The sequence below is a fragment of the Oncorhynchus mykiss genome, chromosome 30 (genome assembly GCF_057628025.1).
Source record: "Oncorhynchus mykiss isolate SJ-2025 chromosome 30, ASM5762802v1, whole genome shotgun sequence".
Classification (NCBI taxonomy): Eukaryota; Metazoa; Chordata; class Actinopteri; order Salmoniformes; family Salmonidae; genus Oncorhynchus; species Oncorhynchus mykiss.
Window position 1 is genome coordinate 6,400,001 of NC_143051.1, and position 15,000 is coordinate 6,415,000.

A 15,000-nucleotide genomic window follows, 5' to 3' on the forward strand; every position below is an offset into this window, starting at 1 on the left:
CACTTGTGCCGTGTTCTATCTAGGGTGCATCATAGCCACTATGATACTTTGTCTTCCTCTCCCCCACACAGTATCCATCAATGGACATGAGCAACATGTTTACAAAACAGGTGAAAATAAACAATAAACAAAAGTGAGAAGACACAAAAGGACATCGACAAAATAACATGTGAAATTAACAGTATACATTGCACTCACAAAGGTGTATCTCTCACTTGCTATCTCTTGTTCTCTTTCTTACTTTCCCTCTTTCTTTCCCTCTTTCTTTCCCTCCGTTCTGCATGGCTGACCACAGTACAGCCTTATTTCTGCGGAGTAGCAGCTGCCAGTCTCCTACTCTCTCTCTCTCTCTCTCTCTCTCTCCTACTCTCTCCTACTCTCTCTCTCTCTCTCACTCTCTCTCTCTGTCTCCTACTCTCTCTCTCCTACTCTGTCTCTCTGTCTCTCTCTCTCTCTCTCTCTCTCTCTCTCTCTCTCTCTCTCTCTCTCTCTCTCTCTCTCTCTCTCTCTCTCTGTCTCCTACTCTCTCTCTCCTACTCTGTCTCTCTGTCTCTCTGTCTCTCTCTCTCTCTCTCTCTCTCTCTCTGTCTCCTACTCTCTCTCTCCTACTCTGTCTCTCTGTCTCTCTGTCTCTCTCTCTCTCTCTCTCTCTCTCTCTCTCCCTGTTTCTAAGTCAAACTACAATGGGTTCCTCTAAAGTTCTCCTGGCGGCTCTAACACATTCTCCTCACTTCTCTTTTCCACTGCAACAGAAATGTCTCTTTGGGGATGCGTCACAAATAGCATCCTATTCCCTGTATATAGGGCACTGCTTTTCACCAGTGCCCTGGTCTAAACTAGTACACTATATAGGGAATAGGGCTCTGGTCTAAAGTAGTGCACTATATAGGGAATAGGGCTCTGGTCTAAAGTAGTGCACTATATCGGGAATAGGGCTCTGGTCTAAAGTAGTGCAGTATATAGGGAACAGGGGCATTGCGGAATGCTGGTATGTGTCGTCTTCTGAGAACAGCGGAGACAAATGACGTTCATCTGGATGATGCAGTACAACACAACACTCTTCTACACATTCACTTCCTCAAATGTGTTGTCACACACACGCACACGCACGCACACACACACACACACGCGCACACGCACACACACACACACACACCTTCCCTCTGAGATTCAGTCAGCCAATGTAAAACTAGAGCAACGTGCGCTTCTTTTACACAACTGACCCTCCAGTCTAACTCCTCCCTCTCCAGTCTAACTCCTCCCTCCAGTCTAACTCCTCCCTCTCCAGTCTAACTCCTCCCTCTCCAGTCTAACCCCTCCCTCCAGTCTAACTCCTCCCTCTCCAGTCTAACTTCTCCCTCTCCAGTCTAACTCCTCCCTCCAGTCTAACTCCTCCCTCCAGTCTAACTCCTCCCTCCTCCAGTCTAACTCCTCCCTTCTCCAGTCTAACTCCTCCCTTCTCCAGTCTAACTCCTCCCTTCTCCAGTCTAACTCCTTCCTTCTCCAGTCTAACTCCTCCTTCCAGTCTAACTCCTCCCTCCAGTCTAACTCCTCCCTCTCCAGTCTAACTCCTCCCTCTCCAGTCTAACTCCTCCCTCTCCAGTCTAACTCCTCCTTCCAGTCTAACTCCTCCCTCCAGTCTATCTCCTTGATTATCTAACTAGTTGAGTATCTGGAGCATCAGCATTTGTGGGTTCGATTACAGGCTCAAAATGGCCAGAAACAAATAACTTTCTTCTGAAACTCGTCAGTCTATTCTTGTTCTGAGAAATGAAGGCTATTCCATGCGAGAAATTGCCAAGAAACTGAAGATCTCGTACAACGCTGTGTACTACTCCCTTCACAGATTAGCGCAAACTGTCTCTAACCAGAATAGAAAGAGGAGTGGGAGGCCCCGGTGCACAACTGAGCAAGAGGACAAATACATTAGAGAGTCTAGTTTGAGAAACAGACGCCTCACAAGTCCTCATCTGACAGCTTCATTAAATAGTACCCGCAAAACACCGGTCTCAATGTCAACAGTGAAGAGGAGACTCCAGGATGCTGGCCTTCTAGGCAGAGTTCCTCTGTTTTTATTGGCGGAGGAGGTGGGGCTGTGATTCACAGTGGGAGGAGGTGGGCTGTGATTCATAGTGGGAGGAGGTGGGCTGTGATTCATAGTGGGAGGAGGTGGGCTGTGATTCATAGTGGGAGGAGGTGGGCTGTGATTCATAGTGGGGGGAGGTGGGCTGTGATTCATAGTGGGAGGAGGTGGGCTGTGATTCATAGTGGGAGGAGGTGGGCTGTGATTCATAGTGGGAGGAGGTGGGCTGTGATTCATAGTGGGAGAAGGTGGGCTGTGATTCATAGTGGGAGGAGGTGGGCTGTGATTCATAGTGGGAGGAGGTGGGCTGTGATTCATAGTGGGAGGAGGTGGGCTGTGATTCATAGTGGGAGGAGGTGGGCTGTGATTTACAGTGGGAGGAGGTGGGCTGTGATTCATAGTGGGAGGAGGTGGGCTGTGATTCATAGTGGGAGGAGGTGGGCTGTGATTCACAGTGGGAGGAGGTGGGCTGTGATTCACAGTGGGAGGCAGTGGGCTGTGATCCATAGTGGGAGGAGGTGGGCTGTGATTTAAAGTGGGAAGTGGTCTGGGATTCTATCCCATTTCAGCAGCTACTATACAGTACAGGAAGCTGCCACTGAACTCTCGGTTTCACCCTCTTTCCCTCCCCCCACCCCCCCACCCCCCCCCCCTCCCCCATCTCTCTCCCCCTTCATCCTCTCGCTTCCCCCTCCCCCTCCCCCTACCTCCTTCCGCCCCTCTCTCCCCCTCTATCCCTATCTACTTCCCCCTCTCCCTCCCCTTATCTCCTTATCTCTCTCTCTCGCTTCCCCCTCTCCCCATCTCTGTTCCTCACTTCTACCTCATTCATCTTCCTGTCTTTTCTCCACCCCCACATCTCTCACTCTCTACCACTTTCTGCCCATATGCTACGTCTCCATGGTATCTTGGTCTCAGCTGTAGTTGCCCCCCCCCCCCCCTTGTCTTACCTTTGCTTGTGCTTGTCTTTACAGAGCTCTTTCACAGCATCAACCAGGGCCTCTCAGCTCAACAGCCACACTACAGTGTCAACTTCCACCACCTAGAGAGAGAGAGAGGCAGGGAGGAAGAGCAAGAGGCAGAAAGAGGGATGGAGGGAGAGCGAGAGAGAGGGGGAGATAGAGAGGGAGGGAGAGTGGAGAGAGGGAGGGAGAGTGGGGAGAGGAAGGGAGAAAGAGAGAGTGAGAGGGAGGGAGAAAGAGGTGGGGAGAGAAAGAGGAGGGAGCGGGAGAGAGAAAGGGAGGGAAGAGAGAGGGATTGGGAGGTAGGGAGGGAGAGAGAGGGGGAGAGGGAGGGAGAAAGAGGGATTGAAGGTGAGAGAGGGAGGGAGAGAGGGAGAGGGAGGAGAGAGGGAGAGTGGGAGAGGGAGAGGGGAGGAAAGAGGGAGAGGGAGTAGAGAGGGAGAGGGATTGTGAGAGGGAGATGGAGAGGAAAGAGGGAGAGGGAGGAGAGAGGGAGAAGGAAGCGAGGAGAGGGAGGAGAGAGGGAGAGGGGAGAGGGAAGCGAGGAGAGAGGGAGAGGAGAGAGGGAGAGGGGAGGAGAGAGAGGGAGAGGGAGGAAGAGGGAGAGGGAGGAGAGAGGGAGAGGGAAGCGAGGAGCGAGGGAGAGGAGAGAGGGAGAGGGAGGAGAGAGGGAGAGGGAGGAAAGAGGGAGTGGAGAGGGAGGAAAGAGGGAGAGGGAGGAGAGAGGGAGAGGGAGAGGAAAGAGGGAGAGGGAGAGGGAAGGACTGTTATCATTATGCAGGTTAACCTGATTCGAGGAAGGTGTGAAAGGGAACCTGTTTAAAGTTGAACTCTGTTTGCCATGTCTGTTAATACATGGACCGGGAAGCAGCATCATAACAACACAGGAAGAAGTAGCATAGCATTTAGTTTGCAGTCATGAATGCAATAGTACATATATTTCTGATACGGCCCTGGTGTGTCTGTAGTAATTCTGATTATTTTCACACTCTAGAAAACAGGAACTGTTCGTATCTGTCTCAGCTCAGGGGTTATAGGTCACAACCTCACACCAAAACGCTCTAACCTCGTGTCTTGCGTAACTATTCACACTACCTACGGTGGTGTTGCATCATACCAAAGAGAGAGATACATGGAAAAAGAGAGAAATAGAAAAATAAAGAAACATGGAGAGAGAGAGAGAGAGAGAATGGCTTTGAATAACTGTTGCCAAGGAAACAAGCATGGCAACGACGAGGCAGAGAACGTTCTGAGCTATCGATTAGCCTAGCGACAACACTAACCTCCTTTCACTCACTCTCTCCCAGATGGACAGACAGAGAGAACACATTTAATTTAAAAGAGGAACAAAGGGGACAAGGAGAGAAAGAGACAGATGAAGATAGAGAGAAAATATAGATGTGGAAAGAGAGAGAAGGAGATGAAGATAGAGAGAGAAAGAGACAGAGAAGGAGATGAAGATAGAGAGAAAAGATAGATGGGGAGAGAGAGAGAGAGAGAAAAGATAGATGGGGGGAGAGGAGAGAGAAGGAGATGAAGATAGAGAGAAAAGATAGATGGGAGAGAGAGAGAAAGAAGAGAGAGAGAGATAGATAGAGAGAGAGAAAAGGTGAAAGGTGTGTGTTTTTAGGATAAAATGTTTCACAGTACAGCACCATTGTTAACCTTCACAGAGAGAGAGAGAGAGAGAGCTGTGCAACCTGGGATATCAGTCACCAGCTGGTGGCCCTCAGTGTGTGTGTGAATGCCTGTGACATTGTAGACTGTACATTTTACAAACACACACTTCCCTTCTGAGTCTCAAACTCATACATCCCTACCATTTTTTCTCTCCTTCTGTCTCTCACCATCTCTCTCTCAATTCAATTCAATCCAAGGGGCTTTATTGGCATGGGAGACATGTTTTAACATTGCCAAAGCAAGTGAAGTAGATAATATACAAAAGTGAAATAAACAATACAAATGAATACTAAACATTACACACACAGAAGTTTCGAAACAATAAAGACATTACAAATGTCATATCATGTATATATGAGTGTTGTAACGATGTACAAATGGTTAAAGTACACAAGGGAAAATAAATATGGGTTGTATTTACAATGGTGTTTGTTCTTCACTGGTTGCCCTTTTCTTGTGGCAACAGGTCACAAATCTTGCTGCTGTGATGGCACACTGTGGTATTTCACCCAGTAGATATGGGAGTTTATCAAAATTGGGTTTGTTTTGGAATCCTTTGTGGATCTGTGTAATCTGAGGGAAGTATGTGTCCTCTAATATGGTCCTACATTTGACAGGAAGTTAGGAAGTGCAGCTCAGTTTCATCATCGTGAAGCCATAGACTCAGGTTTTCTGGGTCTCTATGTTTTGGTTGGACAGGTTTCTCAATTTCTTTCTCAAACCATTTGTCATTGTTGTTCTGATAGGGCTGTCAGTAGACAGACTGTGAACGCTATGAGAGACTCTGGGTTGAGGTCAGTGATAAAGTAGTCCACAGTAATACTGCCAAGAGATGAGCTATAGGTGTACCTACCATAGGAGTCCCCTCGAAGCCTACAATTGATTATGTACATACACAGCGTGCGACAGAGCTGCAGGAGTTGTGACCCCTCTGTCTCTCTCTGTCTCTCTCTCTGTCTCTCTCTCTCTCTCTCTGTCTCTCTCTCTCTCTCTGTTCTCTCTCTGTCTCTCTCTCTCTCTGTCTCTCCCTCTGTCTCTCTCTCTCTCTCTCTCTGTCTCTCTCTCTGTCTCTCTCTCTCTCTCTCTCTGTCTCTCTCTCTCTCTGTCTCTCCCTCTGCCTCTCTCTCTCTCTCTCTCTCTCTCTGCCTCTCTCTCTCTCTCTCTCTCTGTCTCTCTCTCTCTGTCTCTCTCTCTCTCTCTGTCTCTCTCTCTCTCTCTGTCTCTCTCTCTGTCTCTCTCTCTCTGTCTCTCCCTCTGTCTCTCTCTCTCTCTCTCTCTCTCGCTCTCTCGCTCTCTCTCCTCTCTAATCTACCCCCTGCAAACAGCCTTGTGTTGAATAATGAATTGGACCGTAAATCTGAGAGAACACACAACACGCCGCACACACACAAACACACACACACACACACACACACACACACACACACACACACACACACACACACACACACACACACACACACATACACACACACACACACAAACACATAAACAATGATCAATTCACACACACCACAACACACCACTCCACAACACATCACAACACACCACAACACAACACATCACATCACAACACATCACATCACAACACATCACACCACAACACACTGCGTGCACCAACGATCGATGAGGTTGTGTTTCTGCACCGCCCAAATAGGTTTGTTTGATGGATCTCTGCTGACCCTTGGATCGATCTGATATCAATTCCCTTCTGCAGCACACGGTCAAGGTCAGAGGTCTGTTGAGGTCATGGAGACAGAGTACTCTCAGGGGGCCAGATCTTGAAGTAAGGTACACGCATATAACTCCTAGAACTAAACTGAAATCAGTTCAAAGGGGCTTTGGTCAAAAGTAGTGCACTATAAAACTGGGAAACTGGTGCCCATAAATTCAAAATGACTCAGTTCCACACCAATAAAAATGTGGTAAGACATTGAGAATAGAGGGACACACTCTCTATAGCTGCAACACTGTATCACTGAACCTCACTATCCACCCCAAGACAAAACCGTGGGGATGGAGAGGAACACGGCATCACTTGATATCTGTGTGAAAAAAAAAAAAAAAAAAAAATGTTTTTCGAATTTTGCCTCTTAAAACAAACGCCTTGAAAACATCCGCTCGGAAGGAAGAAAGATGAAGAGATTCTCCCTCTTCATCAAAACAACGAGCTGTCTGCAACAGTCCATGGCTCATACTCCTCAATAACAGCTCTTACACCAAACCCCAGGACGCTGTCGTTCAGGACGCTGTCCTTCTAACGGCCTAATCACCTTGTTAAATAATCACGTCTTCAGTCGACGCCATTTATCAACATCAGTCTGAAAACAACTCACAGTTTACATTGAACACAGCTGTAGACTTCCTCCCAAATGGCACCCTATTCACCATATAAAGTGCACTACTTTGTCCAGGACCAATGGGGTTCTGTCTGTTTATAGTGCACTACTTTCGACCAGGACCAATGGGTTCTGTCTGTTTATAGTGCACTACTTTCGACCAGGACCAATGGGGTTCTGTCTGTTTATAGTGCACTACTTTTGTCCAGGACCAATAGGGTTCTGTCTGTTTATAGTGCACTACTTTCGACCAGGACCAATAGGGTTCTGTCTGTTTATAGTGCACTACTTTCGACCAGGACCAATGGGTTCTGTCTGTTTATAGTGCACTACTTTCGACCAGGACCAATAGGGTAGTGTACTATGTAGAGAACAGAGATTCTTTAAAAATAGCCCACCTGTATATATATATATATATATAGGTGGGCTATATATGTATATATATATATATCATTTTATTTATTTAACCTTTATTTAATTAGGCAAGTCATTTCAAAAACAGATTCTTATTTACAATGACGGCCTACCCTCTGCCCAAACCTAGATAGGACCAATCACGGCCGGTTGTGATACAGCCTTGATTCGGAACCAGGGACTGTAGTGACACCTCTTACACTGAGATGCAGTGCCACTCGGGAGCCTACATATACAGGATTCTGTCAGAGTTACAGTTAACTAGGATCAGACCTGTTGCTTTTGTCGTCATGATTAGAGGTAGAAACAACAACATTTCAACTGTATGCAGATGTTCCCCACACACACGCACACACGCACGCACGCACGCACACACATCCAAGTTCTTCACCTCCTGTGAATGCTGAGATGTGCTGGTAGTGATTGACTGCTGTCAGAGCTGGCTAGGCTAGACTTCAATCATTCTGCTATACACCATTTAGAAGTTCATGAACAGGATTTGAATGACACTTCAAACTGTTTCGTTTGTTACAATGCAGTGATGTAAATATTGGTCCAACAAAGCTCTCTGCCGCTTTCTCTCTCTCTGTCTCTCTCTGTCTCTCTCTGTCTCTCTCTGTCTCTCTCTCTGTCTCTCTCTCTCTCTCTCTCTCTCTCTCTCTCTCTCTCTCTCTGTCTCTCTCTGTCTCTCTCTCTCTCTCTCTGTCTCTCTCTCTCTCTCTCTCTCTCTCTCTGTCTCTCTCGCTCTCTCTCTCTGTCTCTCTCTGTCTCTCTCTCTCTCTCTCTCTGTCTCTCTCTCTCTCTCTCTCTCTCTCTCTCTCTCTCTCTCTCTCTCTCTGTCTCTCTCGCTCTCTCTCTCTGTCTCTCTCTGTCTCTCTCTCTCTCTACTTCTCTCTGTATTTCTTTCTCTCTTTCTTGTATATTAGATAAGAGAGGAGAATACCTGACCACTGTGACTGACCCAAACTTAAGGAAAGCTTTGACTATCACTGCCCACAAAATTAGGTGGAAACTGAGCTGCACCTCCTAACCTCCCGTCCAACGTATGACCATATTAGAGATACATATTTCCCTCAGATTACACAGATCCACAAAGAAATCGAAAACAAACCCAATTTTGATAAACTCCCATATCTACTCCGTGAAATACCACAGTGTGGCATCACAGAAGCAAGATTTGTGACCTGTTTCCACGAGAAAAGGGCAACCAGTGAAGAACAAACACCATTGTAAATACAACCCATATTTATGTTAATTCATTTCCATTTTGTACTTTAACTATTTGCATATCATTACAACAGTGTATATAGACATAATATGACATTTTACATTTCTTTATTATTTTGTCATTTTTGTGAGTGTAATGTTTACTTTTATTTTTTATTATTTGTTTCCATTTTGTTTATTATCTACTTCACTTATCTACTTCACTTCACTTGACAATGTTAACATATGTTTCCCCATGCCAATAAAGAAATGAATGGAAATGTAAGTTAGGACAGGAGATGAGAGGTTAGAGAGAGAGGAGAGGAGAGGAGAGGAGAGGAGAGGAGAGGAGAGATGAGGTGGGAGGGGAGGGAGAGGAGAGGAGAGGAGAGGAGAGGAGAGGAGAGGAGAGGAGAGGAGAGGAGGTGGGAGGTGGGAGAGGAGAGGAGAGGGGAGGAGAGGAGAGGAGAGGAGAGGAGGTGGGAGGGGGGAGAGGAGAGGGGAGGAGAAGAGAAGAGAGGGGAGAAGATAGGGGAGGAGAGGGGAGGGGGGAGACAAGAGGAGAGGGAGAGGAGAGGAGAGGAGAGGAGAGGAGAGGAGATGAGAGGTTAGAGGAGAGGAGAGGAGAGGAGAGGAGAGGAGAGGAGAGGAGAGGAGAGAGAGGAGAGGAGAGGAGAGGAGAGGAGAGGAGAGGAGTGGAGAGGGAGAGGAGAGGAGGAGGAGGGATAGAGGGATCGAAAGAAGATTCGAGATAGAGGGTTAGAGAGATAGAAAGAAGATTAGAGACAAAGGATAGAGGAGATGGATACGATTAAAGATAGAGAGAGAGAGAAGGTTAGAGATAGAGAGATTGAGGGATGAAGAGAGAGAGAATATTAAAGATAGAGGGATGGAGGGAGAGAGAAGATTAGAGAAAAAGAGACCGATTGACTACAGTATTATTTTTGAGATACTGTGAAATAGGGCTGGGTGTTAGACATTCGACCTGCACAACCCTACCGTGTAATATCCTAAATTACATTTCTCATTGACTATTTATTTACGGAGTAAAAACAAGGTATTGAGTGATTGTTATTTTGCTGTATAAAGCTGAATGCTGCATGTCTGTTTTCTAATAAAATAAGGAGTTAAGGGAGAATGAGGGTGTTTTATATCTGAATTAGGGCAGAATGAGGGTGTTTTATATTAGGACAGAATGAGGGTGTTTTATATCTGAATTAGGGCAGAATGAGGGTGTTTTATATTAGGGCAGAATGAGGGTGTTTTAATCTGAATTAGGGCAGAATGAGGGTGTTTATATCTGAATCAGGGCAGACTGAGGGTGTTTTATATCTGAATTAGGGCATAATGAGGGTGTTTTATATCTGAATTAGGGCAGAATGAGGGTGTTTTAAATCTGAATTAGGGCAGATGAGGGTGTTTTATATCTGAATTAGGGCAGAATGAGCATGCTTTATATCTGAATTAGGGCAGAATGAGGGTGTTTTATATTAGGGCAGAATGAGGGTGTTTTATAGCTGAATTAGGGCAGAATGAGGGTGTTTTATATCTGAATTAGGGCAGAATGAGGGTGTTTTATATCTGAATTAGGGCAGAATGAGGGTGTTTTATATCTGAATTAGGGCAGACTGAGGTGTGTTTTAAATCTGAATTAGGGCAGAATGAGGGTGTTTTATATCTGAATTAGGGCAGAATGAGGGTGTTTTATATTAGGGCAGAATGAGGGTGTTTTATAGCTGAATTAGGGCAGAATGAGGGTGTTTTAAATCTGAATTAGGGCAGAATGAGCGTGTTTTATATCTGAATTAGGGCAGAATGAGGGTGTTTTTATAGCTGAATTAGGGCAGAATGAGGGTGTTTTATATCTGAATTAGGGCAGAATGAGGGTGTTTTATATCTGAATTAGGGCAGAATGAGGGTGTTTATATATTGAATTCTGGTTACTTGGTGACCTCCTGTACTCCCTGTTTACCCACGACTGCGTGGTCTCACAGTTCCTACTCCGTCATCAAGTTCCCCTGACGACAGGACAGTAGGCGACCAGCGACGAGACAGTCTACAGGGAGGAGGTAGGCACGCTGACGGTGCCAGGTTAACATCCACCCCCTCAACGTCTGAAAAAACAAAGTAGCTGATTGTGTACTTCATACGGAACCAGGCCCATTCTCATCAACGGGGCTGCCGTGGAAACGGTCAACAGCAAAAAAAAACATCACGTTCCTCGGGTCTCCGGGGAGAGCTAAAATGGTTAAACGCACCACGGGGTGAAGAAGGCACGACAGCGACTCTTCAACCTCAGGATGCAAAAGATATTCGGCCCGTCCCAAAGCACCATCGAGACAGTACCGTTGTGCTGCATCACAGCCTGGCACGGCAACTCCATCGCCGCGAGGACCGTGAGAGCGATGCGCTCAGCCGACTGCACCAGTGGGTCCACACTGCCTCCCCTCCAGACACCATTGGGTCCACACTGCCTCCCCTCCAGGACACCATTGGGTCCACACTGCCTGTCCTCCAGGACACCATTGGGTCCACACTTTCTCCCCTCTAGGACACCATTGGGTCCACACTGCCTGTCCTCCTTGACACCATTGGGTCCACACTGCCTGTCCTCCAGGACACCATTGGGTCCACACTGCCTGTCCTCCAGGACACCATTGTGTCCACACTGTCTCCCCTCCAGGACACCATTGGGTCCACACTGCCTGTCCTCCAGGATACGATTGGGTCCACACTGCCTGTCCTCCAGGACACCATTGGGTCACACTGCCTCCCCTCCAGGACACCTACAACACCAGGTGTCGCAGGAAGGCCAAGAAGATCATCAGGGACCTCTATCGCAGGGCCTCAGCCAATGTGTGTGTGTGTGTGTGTGAATGTGAGCCAGTTTTACTGATCCAACACTATGGTGCCAGTCTCCCTGTGTGGCCCTGGCAAAGTGCAGAGGCACACACACACACACGCACACCCACACCCACACACTGGAGAAGCAGCGGCAGGGGGGGCTCATGGTCTGGGGGTAGAAGCTATTGGCCGGTCTTACAGTTTTTTGACATGATTCTCATCCACTGCCCTCGTACGAGTGAAGGAGTGAATGTCTACAGCTGCACAATTGAGGGCATCTTCACTGGCGCACCGCCATTTGGTGCGGCAACTGCAAGGCACCAACCCGCAACAGAGTGGTACAGTGGTACAGAGGGTGGCCCCAAAATGGTCGACGACTCCAGCCACCCAAGCCATAGACTGTTCTCTCTGCTACTGCATGGCTATAAAGGTGTACCAAGTCTTGAATCAACCGGACCCTGAACAGCTTCTGTCCCCCATAAGACTGATAAACAAGGCTGTTAGATACAGTTGAAGTCGGAAGTTTACATTCATTTAGGTTGGAGTCATTAAAAATTGCTTTTCAACCACTCCACAAATTTCTTGTTAACAATCTATACTTTGTGCACAACAGAAATCATTTTTCCAACAATTGTTTACAGATAGATTATTTAATTTATAATTCACTGTATCACAAATCTAGGGGTTAGAAGTTTACATACTCTAGGTTGACTGTGCATTTAAACAGCTTGGAAAATCCAGAAATTTATGTCATGGCTTTTGAAGCTTCTTAGGCTAATTGACATTATTTGAGTCAATTGGAGGTGTACCTGTGGATGTATTTCAAGGCCTACCTTCAAACTCAGTGCCTCTTTGCTTGACATTATGGGAAAATCAAAAGAAATCAACCAAGACCTCTGAAAAAATTGTAGACCTCCACAAGTCTGGTTCATCCTTGGGAGCAATTTCCAAATACCTGAAGGTACCACGTTCATCTGTACAAACAATAGTACACAAGTATAAACACCATGGGACCACACAGCCGTCATACCGCTCAGGAAGGAGACGTGTTCTGTCTCCTAGAGATGAACATACTTTGGTGCGAAAAGTGCAAATCAATCCAGAACAACAGCAAAGGACCTTTGAAGATGCTGGAGGAAACAGGTACAAAAGTATCTATATCCACAGTGAAACGAGTCCTGTATCGACATAACCTGAAATGCCGCTCAACAAGGAAGAAGCCACTGCTCCAAAACCCACATAAAAAAGCCAGACTACGGTTTGCAACTGCACATGGGGACAAAAATTTTACTTTTTGGAGAAAATTCCTCTGGTCTGATGAAACAAAAATAGAACTGTTTGGCCGTAATGACCGTCGTTATGTTTGGAGGAAATAGGGGGAGGCTTGCAAGCTGAAGAACACCATTTTGAAACATACATCTCAAGACATCAGTCAGGAAGTTAAAACTTGGTCGCAAATGGGTCTTCCAAATGGACAATGACCCCAAGCATGCTTCCAAAGTTGTGGCAAAATGGCTTAAGGACAACAATGTCAAGGTATTGGAGTGGCCCTCACAAAGCCCTGACCTCAATCCTATAGAAGATTTGTGGGCAGATCTGAAAAAGTGTGTGCGAGCAAGGAGGCCTACAAACCTGACTCAGTTACACCAGCTCTGTCAGGAGGAATGGGCCAAAAATTCACCCAACTTATTGTGGGAAGCTTGTGGAAGGCTACCCGAAACGTTTGAACCAAGTTAAACAATTTAAAGGCAATGCTACCAAAAACGAATTGAGTGTATGTAAACTTCTGACCCAATGGATTGTGATGAAATAAATAAAAGCTGAAATAAATCATTCTCTCTACTATTATTCTGACATTTCACATTCTTAAAATAAAGTGGTGATCCTAACTAAACCTAAGACAGGGAATTTCTACTAGGATTAAATGTCAGGAATTGTTTAACAGTGAGTTTAAATGTATGGAGTGGCAGCATCATGTTGTGGGGTGGGCAGCATCATGTTGTGGGGGTGGCAGCATCATGTTGTGGGGGTGGCAGCATCATGTTGTGGGGTGCTTTGGTGCAGGAGGGACTGATGCACCTCACAAAATAGATGGCATCATAAGGTAGGAAAATGGACTCTCACTGGACTCTTCCACACACACACACACACACTGGACTCTTCCCACACACACACACACACACTGGACTCTTCCCACACACACACACACACACACACACACACACACACACACACTGGACTCCCCCCCCCCCCCCCCCCCCCCCACACACACACACTGGACTCTTCCCACACACATACAGTACTTTCACTGATACCCCAACACACACACACACACACACACTACATATGTCCACACATTCAAAACACACGTCTACAAGGTGTCGACAGCTTCCACAGAGATGTTGGCTCATGTTGACTCCAGTACTTCTCGCAGTTGTGTCTACTTGTCTGGATGTCCTTTGAGTGGTGGACTATTATTGAGACACACAGGAAACTGTTGTGCGTGAAAAAACCCACTCAAACAAGGGCACACACCCTACCCCGTTCAAAGACTCTTAAATCTTTTGTCTTGCCCATTCACCCTCTAAATGGCAAACATACACAATCCATGTCTCTATTGTATTAAGGCGTAAAAAATCTTCCTTTTCCCCTTTCATCTACACTGATTGAAGTGGATTTAACAAGTGACATCAATAAGGGATCAAAGCCTTCACCTGGTCAGTCTTGAATTTTTTGAAAATTGTAAAAACAGAAATACCTTATTTACAGAAGTATTCAGACCCTTTGCAATGAGACTCAAAATGGAGCTCAGGTGCATCCTGTTTCCGTTGATCATCCTTGAGATGTTTCTACAACCTGATTGGAGTCCACCTGTGGTAAGTTCAATTGATTGGACATGATTTGGAAAGGCACACACCTGTCTATATAAGGTCCCACAGTTGACAGTGGATGTCAGAGCAGAAACTAAGCCATGAGTAATTAGGATGATCTCTCCACATATTTAAACACAGCTTTGTTCAGTGATTAGCCTGATATCTCCACAATATTTAAACACAGCTTTGTTCAGTGATTAGCCTGATATCTCCACAATATTTAAACACAGCTTTGTTCAGTGATTAGCCTGATATCTCCACAATATTTAAACACAGCTTTGTTCAGTGATTAGCCTGATATCTCCACAATATTTAAACACAGCTTTGTTCAGTGATTAGCCTGATATCTCCACAATATTTAAACACAGCTTTGTTCAGTGATTAGCCTGATATCTCCACAAAATATATTTCCTGTCTTCATTGTCGACAATAAGATAATGAAATAGGTAAGCTTCTCTCTCTCTCTCTCTCTCTCTCTCTCTCTCTCTCTCTCTCTCTCTCTCTCTCTCTCTCTCTCTCTCTCTCTCTCTCTCTCTCTCTCTCTCTCTCTCTCTCTCTCTCTCTCTCATCCCCAATTCTCACCATTTGCCGAATATGGA

General features: G+C 46.1%; 1 protein-coding gene across 4 annotated transcripts in view; it reads right to left on the bottom strand.

The window, feature by feature from the left end:
- LOC110487846 (CYFIP-related Rac1 interactor A) overlaps positions 1-15,000 on the bottom strand; it is a 75,783-nt gene that overhangs the window by 48,232 nt on the left and 12,551 nt on the right. For 3 of the 4 annotated variants that reach the window (XM_090228546.1, XM_090228547.1, XM_090228545.1), the window contains exon 2: positions 3,034-3,125. The gene's annotated coding sequence lies outside the window, so the exon portion shown is untranslated. Of the gene's footprint in view, positions 392-3,033; positions 3,126-15,000 lie in introns of those variants that run through there. The other variant, XM_090228544.1, reaches the window with a different exon arrangement.